Source organism: Triticum dicoccoides, chromosome 7B (assembly GCF_002162155.2).
Source record: "Triticum dicoccoides isolate Atlit2015 ecotype Zavitan chromosome 7B, WEW_v2.0, whole genome shotgun sequence".
In the NCBI taxonomy this organism is placed as follows: domain Eukaryota; kingdom Viridiplantae; phylum Streptophyta; class Magnoliopsida; order Poales; family Poaceae; genus Triticum; species Triticum dicoccoides.
In genome coordinates, this window is record NC_041393.1 from 271,649,313 (window position 1) to 271,667,066 (window position 17,754).

Here is a 17,754-nt window from a genome sequence, read left to right on the forward strand (position 1 = left end):
ATCCGTGCATCGGATTAAAATAATATATATATGAAAAATGCTTAGTTTTTCATCTAGTTTCATAATATGCTATTTTCATCCATGTTAGAAATGTTTAAAATGCTGTTTGTTTAAATTTGCTCAAATGACATGCTAAAATGAATTATTTCATAACTAAATAACCGTAGCTCTGATTTTAATAAACTTTATATGTAAATGGGGTGGAAAAATGCATAGATTAATATGGTCCCCTTTGTTTTACTGTTTAACAATATTAAAATATGTTTTAGGGCAGAACAGTAGCAAATCCAAAATATGCACATGTGGATTTTCCGGAATTGTTGTTTGTTGTTCCGGCCTAATTTAAACTTGCCTAAATAGTTACTTCACTTATGCTTCACCTCTTGCCATGTTTAATAACATTTAATATTGTTGAGTAGCTTATAACAAGATCAAACTAAATAATTGCATGTGGTGTTTTGTCAATATGCAACTCGTTGCATATTGAGCCCCACTTAACTTGTAGTATTGTTTGTTGCACTTTGCCATGCCATGCCTCATTAAACCGGACATGCATCATACTTGTTTGTGCATCATAACATGTTTATGCTTGTGTGTTTACCATGTCGTTTGCTTCTTTCCGGTTTGCTTCTCTCGTTAGCTTCGGTTTTGTTCCAGAGTGTGAGGATTCGTTCGACTACGTCCGTTTATCTTCTTCATGGACTCGTTCTTATTCCTAGCGGGATCTCAGGCAAGATGACCGCCACCTTGGATCTCATTACTATCATTGCTATGCTAGTTGCTTCGTTCTATTGCTTTGCTATCCTACCTATCACTTGTTTTTCAAGTCTTCCAATTTGCCATGTTAGCCTCTAACCTTTTTCACCCTTCCTAGCAAACCGTTGCTTGGCTATGTTACCGCTTTGCTCAGACCCTCTTATAGCGTTGGTAGTTGCAGGTGAAGCTGAAGATTGCTCCATGATGGACAGGATTATGTTGGGATATCACAATATCTCTTATTTGATTAATGCATCTATATACTTGGTAAAGGGTCTAAGGCTCGGCCTTATGCCTGGTATTTTGTTCCACTCTTGCCGCCCTAGTTTCCGTCATACCGGTGTTATGTTCCCGGATTTTGCGTTCCTTACGCAGTTGGGTGATTTATGGGACCCCCTTGACAGTTCGCTTTGAATAAAACTCCTCCAGCAAGGCCCAACCTTGGTTTTACCATTTGCCTCACCACCACCTATACCCTTCCCTTGGGTCGGCCAACCCGAGGGTCATCTTTATTTTAGCCCCCCCTGGGCCAGTGCTTGTCTAAGTGCTGGTCCGAACCGAGTAGACTGCGGGGCCCCCTCGGGGAAACTCAAGGTCTGGTTTTACTCGTAGGATGTCTCATCTGGTGTTGCCCTGAGAACGAGATATGTGCAGCTCCTATCGGGATTGTCGGCGCATCGGGCGGCTTTGCTGGTATTGTTTTACCATTGTCGAAATGTCTTGTAAACCGGGATTCCGAGACTAATCAGGTCTTCCTGGGAGAAGGAATATCCTTCATTGATCGCGAGAGCTTATCATGGGCTAAGTTGGGACACCCCTGCAGGGTATAAACTTTCGAGAGCCGTGCTCGCGGTTATGTGGCAGATGGGAATTTGTTAATGTCCGGTTGTAGATAACTTGACACCAGATTAGAGTTAAAACTCATCAACCGTGTGAGTAGCCGTGATGGTCTCTTTTCGGCGGAGTCCGGGAAGTGATCACGGTCTTTGGGTTATGTTTGACATAAGTAGGAGTTCAGGATCACCTCTTGATCATTACTAGCTTCACGACCGTTCCATTGCTCCTCTTCTCGCTCTCATTTGCGTATGTTAGCCACCATATATGCTTAGTCGCTGCTGCAACCTCACCACTTATCCTTTCCATGCCCATTAAGCTTTGCTAGTCTTGATACCCATGGTAATGGGATTGCTGAGTCCTCGTGGCTCACAAATTACTACAACAACAGTTGCAGGTACATGTTATGCGATGATCATGACGCGAGAGCGATGCTTGCTTGTTTTGGAGTTCTTCTGCTTCTTCTTCGTTCAGGGGATGGGTTCCAGGTCGGCAACCTGGGCTAGCAGGGTGGATGTCGTTTGAGTTTCTGTTTGTGTTTCATCCGTAGTTGGATGTTGCTCTTATGTATGATGTTGTTGTATTCGTGTGGCATTGTATGCCTCTTGTATGTACCCCGAACTATTATGTAATGGTACGATGTGATGATATCCACCTTGTAAAAGCGTCTCCAATATGCGCTTCTATCCTTGGTGGGACGTTCGAGTTCCTTTAGGATAGGGTCGCATATTGGGCGTGACAAGTTGGTATCAGAGCCTCGACCGACCATAGGGGCCCCCTTGTTTGTTGGCCGTTGTTGAGTGTAGAAGAAAACTATTTTGAGTCTTAGGATTATATATATCGGAGAGTAGGATTCTTTTTACTCCTCAGCCCCCTTCGTCGCTCTGGTGAGGTCTCTTGACGTAGATGTTTGTCTTTCCTCTCCTCAAATTTCACTAAATTCTTTTTTTTAGGATCACGCGGGTATCTTGGGATCATTCCGATAGTCTTGTGACGAGAACATTGTTCTTGGTGCCTCCTGACATTTAGGGATTGTGGCAGTGTCCTGGGGAGTTGAGCTCCAAGGTGTTGTCGTCACAATTTTATCGTTGCAGTTCTGGAATACCTGAGTTTTGCCGACATCGAAAATCTCTTTTATGCAGTTGTTGGTGAGATAACCTCGACGCCACATAGTACTGGGCAGTTCGGGAGTATTGCCATAGCTCGTATAACGGATGCTTTTCGAAGGTTGAGGTACACGATTTCCGGAGTTTTGTTGGTTATGTGTTGACGGATGGATACAACTGTATGTAGGGATTGTTAGTTTGGGTGAGACATATTGCTTCCCCTGTATCCCCAACACCAGATTGCATAACCAGAAAATTTCGGGAGTGTATAGGTGGGAATTCAAGTAGCTCCTAGAATATCTTTTCGACAGATGCATGATATGAGATTGGGGTTTGACGTCTAGTGGTCCGCCTATCCACGGTCGTTTTTACAGTGGTCTCGTTGTGTCTTAAAGAGCCCTTGGCTATGCTGGTTCGAGACACTTCATATGTCATGTGCACTGCCTTGTACATGATGGTGCTGTACGATCGAGCCCGTGTGGGCCCCACCACGAAAACTTCGGACGAAATCTCTATCATATGTTTGTTCCGGCTTATTTTGCAAGCCAAATCCTTTGTTTTGTTTTATTTGTGGTATTCGAGTTGCTTCAATGTCATGTGTTGATTCCATACCTTTTATAAACGGTGTTCTCATATTTCTATGGGAGTACTAATCCTTCTTGATCACTGCGGTTGTCATGTCAACTCTTTTCCAACCGGTGTGCTTCTCTTCAAGTGGATCCGATCGTTTTCAACATCCGCAAGATCAACTCTAGTTTTCTCAATGGTGTTTGTTCCATCTTCCCCAAGTTGCCTTTGTTTTCCCGCCCTCCCACCCTTTCTCTTCAAGGACTCAGATTTCTTAATCATGTATCCTTTTATTTGAGAGAAGTCTCTTCATTCTTTTCTTTCGATGTTCTTATCCGGTGATTTCCCATGAAGATGCTCAACAGTTTCAAGTTCATCATCCTTCGTTGTTGTTTCTTCTCTGGCGGATCCAATTTCAAGCTTTCGGTGTTGATCTTATCCCTTTTCCTCTTTTCACAATGCTTTCTCATTCCGGTGCACCAATTAATCATTCACCTCTCGCTATTCATTTGTTCTGGAGTACGGAAGATATCTTGGAAGATTCGTGTTTCCATTCTCAATCCATTCAAGTTTTTTTGAGGTTGTTATCTCATTCAAGTCATTTAATTCAACCAGTGCAATCTCTCTTTTAAATCGCTCAACAGTGTTTCTTTTGAGTGGGCCCTAACCCATAGGTCTTTTCCCAGGATCTTACCTGACTCTTCTAATTTTCCTGGAGCTTCTAAAATTCTTTTCAAAGTTTGACGTAAGAATGGGTTATCAACAGTCATATGTCTTTCTCCAAGATCTTTCAAATTCTTTTCATCATTGGTTCAACCTTTCTAATTTTCTCCCAGAGTATCTCAACAATTCATGATGGCGTTTCTCCTCGTCATTCTCGGATTTTGAAGACCGAAGAAGAGTTCCTCTTAAATCCTTACCCGTTCTTCCAAAGATGCGTAGTCCAAGTTTGATGCCATCCTCTCATAATTGTTTTCGATTGTGGGAATTCTTTTCACCCATCCGGAGCATGTCATGAGTTGTTTCCATTTCTTTCCTCCGAAGGCCATCATGTCATAATTCTTCATTCTCAGCGTGTAGCTACCGTTCTCCAAATCTTATCGGTGAATCATTCGAAAATCCTCTAATCAGTTCATGTTCTCTTCGTTCTCATGTATCTAAATCCCTTCAAGTATCTTCATTCGTTTTCAAATTCTTTCCGGTGAATTGCACCCTTGCTACTCTCTTTTTTAATTCTTATGGTGGTTCGTTCAAGATTTCACTTCCTTCGTTATCATATTAATTCATTCGTGTTTCCAAATTCCACCGGTGATTCCATCAATACCTTCTCAAGTTTGCGCTATATCTCTCTTAATCCTTTCTACGGGAATAAGTAGTATGCAAAATCTGTTGATTGCCATCAATTTAAATTGATGAAGGATAGGCATGACATAATTTATTCTTGTTTCATCCAAGTGATTAATTCCTTCTTCCGGAGTTTGTTCATCAGGAAGTAATTCTCGGTTCCAAGTTATTCATCTTTCTTGCCCGGAGTTCAAAGTTTACTCATTTCATAGCTCCATCTAAATCATTGCAAGGCTTCAATTCTGGTTCTCTTGAACCTCCAATTCTTCTTCATAATCATTTTCTTTTTCGGAGTTCCAAGTTTTCCGCATTATCTCGTCGCGAAGCTCCTTCTAAATCATCGTTCACCTTGTGTTTTCAAGTTATCTTTCTTTTATCATCCTTTTATTACCGGAGTTCTTCATGGAGGCTCTACATGGTGGTTCATCAAGGATTCTTTTCATTCTTCATTTGTTCTTCAAGACTTCTCTCATGATGATCCGCCAAGATATACTCAAAAATTTAACATGGTGCTCAACACATGTTTTGTTTTGAGGAGTTCAAGTATTCTTCTTCTTGCATTTTGAAGTGCAATTCTTTCTACCTTAGCTTTTGAGGTGGTGTTATATCATTCTTGGCAATTTCTATTCAGGTTTCGCGATTCACATGTCGTCAAGAATGAGGTATTTTAAACCCATCATTTTCTTCCTTGGAGTTATCTTGGTAAAGATTTCACCTAAAAGCCTTCCTGAAGGAATGTTGCTAATTGTGGTGCTTATTAATGACCCAAGTTCTCCAATTATCGTCTTGGTGAAAGAAGTTTCTCTTATCTTCATTGATCTCAACCAATCAATTGTTTCTGTTAGTGGCCGGTTGTCACCTCATCATTTTGAGATGTTTGCCATAAGCCCACAACAAGCTTGTTCTTTTCGTTGCTGGTTTTCCAACAACTCAGTTCTAACCTTCTTGGAAGGGTTCTTTCCAAGATCATTTGTGGCAGAAGTTGGCATTTTCTTCTTCGTTCTTTTATTCCAATGATCTATCTTCTTTTCGTTCTTCCGGAGGCATGGTGATGTTGCTTTCTTCACTCACCATCTCGAATTGTGAGGATCGTGTTCTTTTCATGCTTATCCATTTAACTGGAGTGTTGTGTCATCTCTTCAAGTGCTTTTCATCTTATCAAGTTTTCCTTCTTCCTTCAGTCAGAGTGCTGTCCAAATTATATCAATCTTATTCCTTCTCTATCTAGTTTTAACTGGAGTGGTTTCAATATCTATCTTATCACTAAACCTCTTGGTTCTCGTCGTATCCCTTGTTCCTCTTTTCTAACAGAGTGTTTTCAACTTTGTTCATCTTCGTTGTTTTCTTTCTTTCATTTTGCTCAACCTCTCAAGGTTCATGGTTTCACTCGTTTGTCGAAGAAGCAACTTAGTTTACCACTTATCTGCTCTTCCTTTTCCCTCCGGTGCCATCCTAGATCTCGGGACGAGATCCTCTCGTAGTGGTGGAGCGTAGTAACGCCCCGGATACAACTTTCCATATTCATAACTCCAACTCTTGCCTTTCCGGAGAAGCGATATGATATTTTCCTTCATGGTTGGGTTTTTGTTTTTTTGTTTTGCATTTTGTTCACGTCATGCATCTCATCTCATAGCATCATGCGCATTGCATCGGCATGTTTTCACAAAGCTTGCATCCGTTCGGAGTTGCCGCTTCACCCTCGCCGCTGTTGACGTTTCTCAGACCAACCGTTCTTTTGTTGTCCGACCGTTTGGCCTTTTCTGCACAATGCACTGACCCCCTCGCGCGCGTCCGAGACTTCCCCGAACCCGACCTGCTCAGTCATCACCGTTGGAATTAGTTCATCCCCAAACATCTATAAAACATCTCCGGTTTCTTATTTGGGCCACCTAACCTATTTATTCTCGACCGCTCGATTTCGATCGGACGGACCGGATTAGTCCCTAATCTAATCCGCAGGCTATATATAAACTAGTCCAACCCTGATCTTTAGGAGGCTTGTCCCATCAGTCTCGTCCCCACCACCAGCCATCCACCCACTCGCCTCCCACCTTGGGATCCTCCTAGATCCATCCCGGGCCAACCACCGTCTCCCCTCGATCTATCCACCCAACCACACCGCAGCCGCCAACTCCTCTGTTCCGAGGCCCAGCCTTCTCTCGCTCTCGTGCGCGAGCACGCGCCCGAGGAGCTCGAGCAGGGGAGCCCCGATCTCGCAGCACCAAGCACCCCCATCCTTCCCTGCCTCGAGCGAGGAGCTCGTCCTCGACCCCAAGCCACTTCTCCCACCGGCAATCGAAGCCACCAACCAACACCCCCCGCTCCACCTCCGTCGCGTTGCTCCGAAAAGGAGCCGACCGGAGCATCTCGTCACCAACCCTCGCAGGCATTCCCCGGCCCCTTGCCGAAGATGAGTGCCCCAGTAGCCCTTCTCCCTTTCCCCTCCTGCTTCTGTTTTCTTTCTCTCACGCTGCTCTCCCTCTGTGTTGTCTTCGCAGAGCCGCCATGGATGGCCTCCCGTAGCTCCCGCTCGTTGCGCCGCCGTGGTTCACGGCCGATCCGCACTGAAGAGCCTCGGACTCGTCCAGCCCCTTCGTCCCTCGACACCGAGTCCCTCTGCTCACCTGCGCCAAGGTCAGCGAGCAGCTGCCCGTGTTCCACGCCCGATGCCTCCTCCTCGACCCCATGCGAACCCCAATGCCGGCCAGCCGGATCCGCCCCGTCTCCACCTCCTCGGGCCTTCCCTGCAGCCCGCCGCCGCTCCCCTTCAAGTCCCGCCGCGCCAAGCCCCCTCCAGTTGCCAGTCTCCTTCGCTGCATCGAGCAGCGTCAGTTTAGGCAGAGGAGGGCGATGCCTCTGCCCCGCTCGCCCGTGTTGACCTCATCCCAGCTCGCGTGGACCGGTCAACTTCATCCTTTGGGCCGGCCCTTCTCCTCCTTTGCTCCCAACCGGGCCCAGCCCGCAATGTGAGCAGCTTCCCCAGCCCCGTTCTGCCAGATTCAGCCTAGTTCCTTTTTTTTCTGTTCTGCGATTTTAGATATTTGTCCCAGGTTTTACAGATTTACGGAAAAGTCCCTCATGTTCATGCATTTAATAACTCCACAACCGTGCATCGGATTAAAATAATATATATATATATATATATATATATATATATATATATGAAAAATGCTTAGTTTTTCATCTAGTTTCATAATATGCTATTTTCATCCATGTTAAAAATGTTTAAAATGCTGTTTGTTTAAATTTGCTCAAATGACGTGCTAAAATGATTTATTTCATAACTAAAAAACAGTAGCTCCGATTTTAATAAACTTTATATGTAAATGGGGTGGAAAAATGCATAGATTAATATGGTCCCCTTTATTTTACTGTTTAACAATATTAAAATATGTTTTAGAGCAGAACAGTAGCAAATCCAAAATATGCACATGAGGATTTTCCGGAATTGTTGTTTGTTGTTCCGGCCTCATTTAAACTTGCCTAAATAGTTACTTCACTTATGCTTCACCTCTTGCCATGTTTAACAACATTTAATATTGTTGAGTAGCTTATAACGAGATCAAACTAAATAATTGCATGTGGTGTTTTGTCAATATGCAACTCGTTGCATATTGAGCCGCACTTAACTTGTAGTATTGTTTGTTGCACTTTGCCATGCCATGCCTCATTAAACCGGACATGCATCATACTTGTTTGTGCATCATGCCATGTTTATGCTTGTGTGTTTACCATGTCTTTTGCTTCTTTCCGGTTTGCTTCTCTCGTTAGCTTCGGTTTTGTTCCAGAGTGTGAGGATTCGTTCGACTACGTCCGTTTGTCTTCTTCATGGACTCGTTCTTATTCCTAGCGGGATCTCAGGCAAGATGACCGCCACCTTGGATCTCATTACTATCATTGCTATGCTAGTTGCTTCGTTCTATTGCTTTGCTATCCTACCTATCACTTGTTTTTGAAGTCTTCGAATTTGCCATGTCAGCCTCTAACCTTTTTCACCCTTCCTAGCAAACCGTTGCTTGGCTATGTTACTGCTTTGGTCAGCCCCTCTTATAGGGTTGGTAGTTGCAGGTGAAGTTGAAGATTGCTCCATTATGGACAGGATTATGTTGGGATATCACAATATCTCTTATTTAATTAATGCACCTATATACTTCGTAAAGGATGGAAGGCTCGGCCTTATGCCTGGTGTTTTGTTCTACTCTTGCCGCCCTAGTTTTCGTCATACTGGTGTTATGTTCCCGGATTTTGCGTTCCTTATGCAGTTGGGTGATTTATGGGACCCCCTTGATAGTTCACTTTGAATAAAACTCCTCCATCAAGGCCCAACCTTGGTTTTACCATTTGCCTCACCACCACCTATACCCTTCCCTTGGGTCGGCCAACCCGAGGGTCATCTTTATTTTAGCCCCCCGGGCCAGTGCTTGTCTAAGTGCTGGTCCGAACCGAGTAGACTGCGGGGCCCCCTCGGGGAAACTCGAGGCCTGGTTTTACTCATAGGATGTCTCATCCGGTGTTGCCCTGAGAACGAGATATGTGCAGCTCCTATCGGGATTGTCGGCGCATCGGGCGGCTTTGCTGGTCTTGTTTTACCATTGTCGAAATGCCTTGTAAACCGGGATTCCGAGACTGATCGGGTCTTCCTGGGAGAAGGAATATCCTTCGTTGATCGCGAGAGCTTATCATGGGCTAAGTTGGGACATTCCTGCAGGGTAAAATTTTTCGAGAGCCGTGCCCGCGGTTATGTGGCAAATGGGAATTTGTTAATGTCCGGTTGTAGATAACTTGACTCTAGATTCGAATTAAAACTCATCAACCGTGTGAGTAGCCGTGATGGTCTCTTTTCGGCGGAGTCCAGGAAGTGAACATGGTCTTTGGGTTATGTTTGACGTAAGTAGGAGTTCAGGATCACCTCTTCATCATTACTAGCTTCACGACTGTTCCATTGCTCCTCTTCTTGCTCTCATTTGCGTATGTTAGCCACCATATATGCTTAGTCGCTGCTGCAACCTCACCACTTATCCTTTCCATGCCCATTAAGCTTTGCTAGTCTTGATACCCATGGTAATGGGATTGCTGAGTCCTCGTGGGTCACAGATTACTACAACAACAGTTGCAGGTACAGGTTATGCGATGATCATGACGCGAGAGCAATGCTTGCTTGTTTTGGAGTTCTTCTGCTTCTTCTTCATTCAGGGGATAGGTTCTAGGTCGGCAGCCTGGGCTAGCAGGGTGGATGTCGTTTGAGTTTTTGTTTGTGTTTCATCCGTAGTCGGATGTTGCTCTTATGTATGATGTTGTTGTATTCGTGTGGCATTGTATGCCTCTTGTATGTACCCCCAACTATTATGTAATGGTATGATGTGATGATATCCACCTTGTAAAAGCGTCTCTAATATGCGCTTCTATCCTTGGTGGGACCTTCGAGTTCCTTTAGGATAGGGTCGCATATTGGGCGTGACACAAGACTAGCAAAGCTTAAAGGGTAAGGAATGGATAGTGGTGAGGTTGCAGCAGCGACTAAGCATATATGGTGGCTAACATACGTGAATAAGAACGAGAAGAGAAGCAACACAACAGTCGAGAAGCTAGAAGTGATCAAGAAGTGATCCTGAAACTACTTATGTTCATACATAACCCAAACCGTGTTCACTTCCCAGACTCCACCAAAAACAGACCATCACGACTACGCACGCGGTTGATGCATTTTAATTAAGTCAAGTGTCAAGTTCTCTACAACCGGATATTAACAAATTTCCATCTGCCACATAACCGCGGGCATGGCTTTCGAAAGTTTATACCCTGTAGGGGTGTCCCAACTCTGCCCATTATAAGCTCTCACGACCAACGAAGGATATTCCTTCTCTTGGGAAGACCCGATCAGTCTCGGACTCCCAGTTACAAGACATTTCGACAATGGTAAAACAAGACCAGCAAGACCGCCCAAATGTGCCGACAAATCCCGATAGGAGCTGCTCATATCTCGTTCTCAGGGCACACTGGATGAGTCAAGCTATGAGTAAAACCAGCCCTCGAGTTTCCCCGAGGTGGCCCCGCAGGCTGCTCGGATCAGACCAACACTTAGAGAAGCACTGGCCCAGGGGGTTTAAAATAAAGATGACCCTCGGGTTAATTACTCCCAAGGGAAAGGTAGTAGGTTGTTAGCCAAATGTAAAACCAAAGTTGGGCCTTGCTGGAGGAGTTTTATTCAAAGCGAACTGTCAAGGGGTTCCCATACACCCGGCCGCGTAAGGAACGCAAAATCAAGGAACATAACACCGGTATGACGGAAACTAAGGCGGCAACAGTGGAACAAAACACCGGGCATAAGGCCGAGCTTTCCACCCTTTACCAAGTATATAGATGCATTAACTAAGATAAGAGATGTTCTGATATCCCAACATAATCCTGATCCAGCATGGAGCAATCTTCAACTTCACCTACAACTAACAACGCTATAAGAGGGGCTGAGCAAAAGCGGTAACATAGCCAAACAATGGTTTGCTAGGAAGGGTAAAAAGGTTAGAGGCTGACATGGCAATTTGGGAGGCTTGATAAACAAGTGATAGGTAGTGCAGCATAGCGATAGAACGAAGCAACTAGCATAGCAATGATAGTAGTGAGATCCAAGGTGACAGTCATCTTGCCTGAAATTCCGCTAGGAAGAAGAACGAGTCCATGAAGAAGACAAATGGACGTAGTCAAACGAATCCTCACAACTCCGGAACGAAACCGAAGCTAACAAGAGAAGCAAACCAGAAATAAGCAAACAACATGGTAAACAACCATCACATAACATGGCATGATGCACATTCAAGTATGATGCATGAACGGTTTAAAAGCATGGCAAAGCATGACAAAGTGCAACAAACAATACTACAAGTTAAGTGGAGCTCAATATGTAACAAGTTGCATATTCACGGAACACCACATTCGAGCTATTTAGTTTAATCTCGTTTAAGCTACCCAACAATATTAAATGTTGTTAAACATGGCAGGAGGTGAAACATATGGAAACTACCTATCTAGGCAATTTTAAATGAGGCCGGAACAACAAACAACAATTCCTGAAAATCCTCATGTCCATGTTTCGAATTTGGTAATGTTCTGCCCTAAAACATATTTTAATGTTGTTAAATAGTAAAACAAATTGCACCAAGTTAATCTATGCATTTTTCTAGACAATTTACATATATAGTTTATTTAATTCGGAGCTACGGTTATTTAGTTATTAAAATTGCCAATCAAAGGCAGAGCCTACACTTGGAGCAACATGCAAGCTGATCCCCTCCTCGAGTAAATTGATTGGTTCTTCACTAGTAATCATTGGACCACCTCATATCCCAACACCATTGTTAAACCCCTCGGTAGGCCGGTCTCTGATCATATTCCATGTGTCATCACTATTGATACAAAGATCCCACGCTCCAAGTTGTTCAGATTTGAATCTTATTGGATCCATCACCCGGGGTTTCTAGATACTGTCAAGAGGGCCTGGGCCAAACCTGTGCACTCTACAAATATGGCGGCAAATCTGTGCAAAAAGCTTAAACATTTACGACACGACCTCAAAAGTTGGAGTAAGAACATCTCCAAGTTATCTATTGCTATTGAGAACACTAATAAGGCTCTGCTTGAAATTGATGGCTTGGAAAACAAGACACATCTCACAACACCAGAAGCCAATTTCAGAGCGATTCTCAAGAAACATCTACTCAGGTTTCTCTCATATCAACGACAATACTGGAAGAAGCATTGCACAATTCGGTGGGCCCAGTTTGGTGATGAAAATTCAAAAAAAATTCAAGCAATGGCCTTAGAGCGATATCACAGAAACAATATACCCTCCCTCACCACTGATTCTGGTTTTTGTGTAGAGGACCATGCAAGCAAAGAGGCCATCATCTCTCAGACCTTCAAGGATCGACTAGGCACTAAAACCAAGCATGACATGAAGTTTGACTTGCCCAGACTCATCAAAAAAATTGATGGCCTTGATGAACTCACTGTACCTTTCACAGTGGCAGAAATATACCATGTGATCAAAACGATGCGGACGATCGTGCTCCGGGCCCTGATGGATTTACAGGTATATTCCTTAAAACCTACTGGGAGGTGATCAAGGAGGACTTTTACAAGCTTTGCAACCAGTTCTTTGAGGGTAATCTAAACCTGGAGAGCATTAATGAAGGCCTAATCACTCTCATTCCAAAAGTTAATGCGCCTTCGACAATTAATGAGTATAGAGCGATCACTCTACTTAATTGCTGTCTTAAGGTAATAACTAAACTACTGGCCAACCGTCTGCAACGAATCCTCCCCAAAATTGTGCACCGCAATCAATACGGTTTCCTCAAGGGGCGCATGATCCAAGACTGTCTAGCCTGGGCTTTCGAATACATATATCAGTGCCAAGCCTCCAAGAAACAGAATATACTACTTAAACTGGATTTTGCTAAGGCCTTCGACACCATTGATCATGGTGCCATGATTGAGATCATGCGCAACATGGGATTTAATAAAAAGTGGCTTGGATGGATTAAGTGCATCTTTGCCTCCGGAAAGTCAGCTGTCCTACTAAATGGTGTCCCCAGGAGACAGTTTCATTGCAAATGTGGTGTCCGCCAAGGTGACCCTTTGTCCCCCCTCATTTTTGTCCTAGCCGCAGATCTGCTACAAGCGACAATTAATGATGCATTTGCTCGAGACCTCATCAAGTTACCCTTCCCATGCACTACCCAAAAGGAATACCCTGTTATTCAATATGCGGACGACACGATCCTTGCAATGCCGGCCTGTCCAACTCAGGCTACAATCATCAAAGGCATTCTGACCGACTATGCCACTTCTATTGGCTTAAAATAAACTGCTTGTTACTCGTTACAATTTATCTTATCACAAAACTTTCTATTACCTACAATTTCAGTGCTTGCAGAGAAAACCTTACTGAAAACCGCTTATCATTTCCTTCTGCTCCTTGTTGGGGTCGACACTCTTACTTATCAAAAGGACTACGATAGATCCCCTACACTTGTGGGTCATCAGTCCCTGCTCCAGAGCCCCATGAGAGGGTTGTATTCCTTGCCCACTTCGTCCGCGGACTGGGATTCCCCCTTCACCCATTTGTCCGCGGGCTCATGTTCTACTACGGGCTGGACTTCCATGATCTGGCCCCCTTCATCCTCAACATCTCAGCGTTCATCGTCGTGTGCGAGGCCTTCCTCCGCATCAAGCCCCACTATCGGTGTCAAAACCGGCGGATCTCGGGTAGGGGGTCCCAAACTGTGCGTCTAGGCGGATGGTAACAGGAGACAAGGGACACGATGTTTTTACCCAGGTTTGGGCCCTCTCGGTGGAGGTAAAACCCTACTCCTGCTTGATTAATATTGATGGTATGGGTATCACAAGAGATGATCTACCACGAGATCAGAGAGGCTAAACCCTAGAAGCTAGCCTATGGTTTGATTGTTGTTCGTCCTACGGACTAAAACACTCCGGTTTATATAGACACCGGAGAGGGCTAGGGTTACACAGAGTCTATTACAATGGGAGGAGATCTTCATATCGTATCGCCAAGCTTGCCTTCCACGCCAAGGAAATTCCCATCCGGACACGGGACAGAGTCTTCAATCTGTATCTTCATAGTCCGGGAGTCCGGCCAAAGGTCATAGTCCGGCCATCCGGACACCCCATAATCCAGGACTCCCTCAGTAGCCCCTGAACCAGGCTTCAATGACGACGAGTCCGGCATGCAAGTTGTCTTCGGCATTGCAAGGCAGGTTCCTCCTCCGAATACTTCATAGAAGATGTTGAACACCATGATAGTGTCCGACTCTGCAAAATAAGTTCCACATGCCACCATAGAGAGAATAACATTTGCACCAATCTAATCTGCTGACGTGTTCCGTAGCGTGACCTCACGCCATGGCCAGGATTTTATTCATTTTACTGTTCCACGTCAGCGCGTTTAGCGAGGCGGTTTCCTTGGCACGTCTTGTCAAAGCAGAGATCGCGTCCCCTTATTTCGGGATTCTCATCAATACGGGCGTGGGTAACCCAACCGCGCCATTAACCGTGGCGCTCGGGAGATAAGCGAGTTTTATTAGGCCGGCGGGGGCTCGTAGTTTCGGCCGCCCATATAAGGGGATAAGAATCTACCCTTTCCATTTACGCCTTCTTCCTCCTTTGCTTATTCGTCCCTGCGCGCTCGACCTCCAACGCCCAAGCCCGCACTTCCCACCTCAACCTACTCCAATCATGTCCGGAGCGGGAGGTAGATGGATGGCCTCCTCCGTCACGGAGGGGCAAATCAAAAAGTTGAGGAAGGCCGGATACTTGTCCGACGACATCGCGCACTGGCTTCCAGATGAAGGGAAACTCATCCCCACCCCCATGCCCCATGAGAGGGTTGTTTTCCTTCCCCATTTCCTCCACGGACTAGGTTTTCCTCTTCACCCGTTTGTCCGGGGGCTCATGTTCTACTATGGCCTGGACTTCCATGATCTGGCCCCGAACTTCATCCTCAACATCTCGGCATTCATCGTCGTGTGCGAGGCCTTCCTCCGCATCCAGCCTCACTTTGGCCTATGGCTAAAGATCTTCAGCGTCAAGCCGAAGGTCATGGGCGGCCGCCAAGCAGAGTGCGGAGGTGCCATGGTGGGCAAGATACCCAACGTTACATGACTCGAGGGCGCATTCATAGAGACCATCAAAGGGTGGCAATCGGGGTGGTTCTACATCACCGAGCCGCGTGACCCTGAATGGGCAGCGGCCCCCGAATTCCAATCTGACATTCCCACACGGCTCACGTCTTGGAAAGAGATGGGCCTGTCGTGGGGTAACTCGGCAGAAGTGACCAGACTTCAAACCTGCATCAAAGACCTGATCAGCAGGAAGGTTAAACTTGTCACCGTAGTCCAGGTCATGCTCTTCCGCCGGATTCTCCCGTGTCAACGACGGGCTTTCAACTTGTGGGAGTTCGACCCGGCCCAGCACCAGACTCTGTCCCGGCTCTTCGACACAAAGCACGAGGATGCATGGAAGGTTCTATTCAAGAGCTCCGAGGTCTCCCCTCCCGTCACCGAGGATCGCGGATTCTGCGCCAAGCACCAAGCCAGCGCGGTGAGCTAATTTTCCCATTACGGGGTATCTGTTTTCCATAGATTTGATTCTATGCGGGATCTAAACCCCCATCGCTTTAACAGGACTGGCAGAAGAAGGCCGGATAGATCAACTGTCCGGCTCCTTTGCCCGAAGACCCAGCGGACGCTCGTTTAACGAAGCTGCTGGTTTCGGCACCTCACGTGGTGCCAGAGAAGAAGGCCAAGAAGAAGGCCACGGGTACTCGAAAGAGCTCCCGGCGCCTGGTGGTGTCGGATTCATCGCCCGATAACCCCGACGCACCCTCCGCCTCGGAAGACGAGGAGGAAGAAGAAGAAGAAGAAGCCTCTCCCCCTCCAACAGGGGGAGGAAAGAAAAGGAAGGCCGCCCCAACTGGGGAGGCCAGAGGGTCCAAGAAGGGGAAGACCCTTCTGCCGGACTATGCCTCCGATGCCAAAGACGGTGGGGAGGAATGGCCATCCAAGGTAAAGCCCCTGGAAAAATCGTAAGTGTCCAGTTACCCGAATGACTCATGGCGCTCTTTTATTATTCGATAGATTCTAACGCCGAACTTTAATTATGCAGTCCACCCAGAGCTCAGCTCGGCGATTCGTCGAGCGGCTCCTTGAATTCGTCGGATGTGAATAGCACTTCACTTCCGACGGCCTCCTCCCCGCTCCCTGCGGACGACGCCGAGGTGGAGTCCCAAAAGGGACCGAACCAGGAGGAGGTGGTCCTGGAGGCGCCCCAAGGCGACCTCCCGGACTCCAGGCCCAAAGGGGGTAAAGCCTCGGAGGGGTCTAAGTCAGGCCCTGGGCCGGACACTGCTCTGGAACCACCAGCAGTTCCAGAGTCCGACAGGCGGCGCCTTCATAAGAAGGGCAAGCCTACACCGCCGGCGACCTCTGTCCATCCGGAGGCACCGGACAATTTGCTGGAGGCGCTTAACGGCGCCTCCATCGACGAGGAACACCGCACTGTTATGAGTGCGGTGATTCAAAAGGTTCAGTCCGCCAAGAGGGGCTGAGAGAAGCCTGTACAAGTCTGTTAACAGGCTTTGAGGTATGTGTTCAAAACATATAAAAATGTTACCGCATAGACAGTAGCCCCTGATGCTCGGTTCGGCGTTCAGAAAGAAAAGCTGAGCTGAGGATCTAAAAAGATATACGCAGGAGTCTAATAAAAATATGTCGATATGGGAATGCAGGCTGCGCTGCTGACCTCTGCCGCACTGACCGCGGAGGTCAATGCATTGAAGGGAAGCCTCGAGCAGTTCGAGAACGAGCTCGGCCGTGCCAAGAAGCAGCTCGAGGACAAGGAGGGTATGTAATACCGCATGTAAATGTATATAGAAATACTTGGTTGCAAATAATGACAGGACCAACTTAAATATTGCAGGGGCCAAGGCCGAGGTGGCGACCCTGAAGGAGGCGGTCTCCAAGGCCGAAAACAGTGCGTCCCTGGAGCGCGCCGAGCGAGAGAAGCAGGAGGTGCGGGTGGCGGAGGTGCGGCAAGAGCTCCAGGCTCTCGTAGAAAAACACGAGAGTTTGGAGCGTGACTCGAAGACTCGAGAGTCCGAGCTCGCCTTGGCCCTTGAGAGTGCCAAAAATGCTAAGGCCGAAGCCCAGAAAGCCCTCCAGGAGATCGAGGCGATGAAGAAAATAGCGGCGGGTAAGGCATTCTTTATGCAAAGCAAGAATGTAAAAGTTAATTATCTGCTACTTACCCGAATCCGGAGCTCTCCAGGAGCGTTCGCCGATCTGCCCCGTACTTTGTCTGATGCCGCCGCATACTGCCGAGCCGAAGAGGGGAGGTCGATGGAAAAAGTGTTCTGGTCTCAGTATGCTGAGGCCGAACATCCGGTGCCCCTGAGCGACCAGCTGAAGCAGCTGGTTGAGCTCGACAAGGTGGCCAAACAGGCCATGAAGGGCCTCATAGCTCGGCTGTGGCCTGGAGAAGCCATGCCTGGGAGCTACTTCGGTCTGGTGCGGCGGCTGGTGGATGCGTGTCCGTGGATTAAGGTCGTCAAGTGCTCCATCTGCATCGAAGG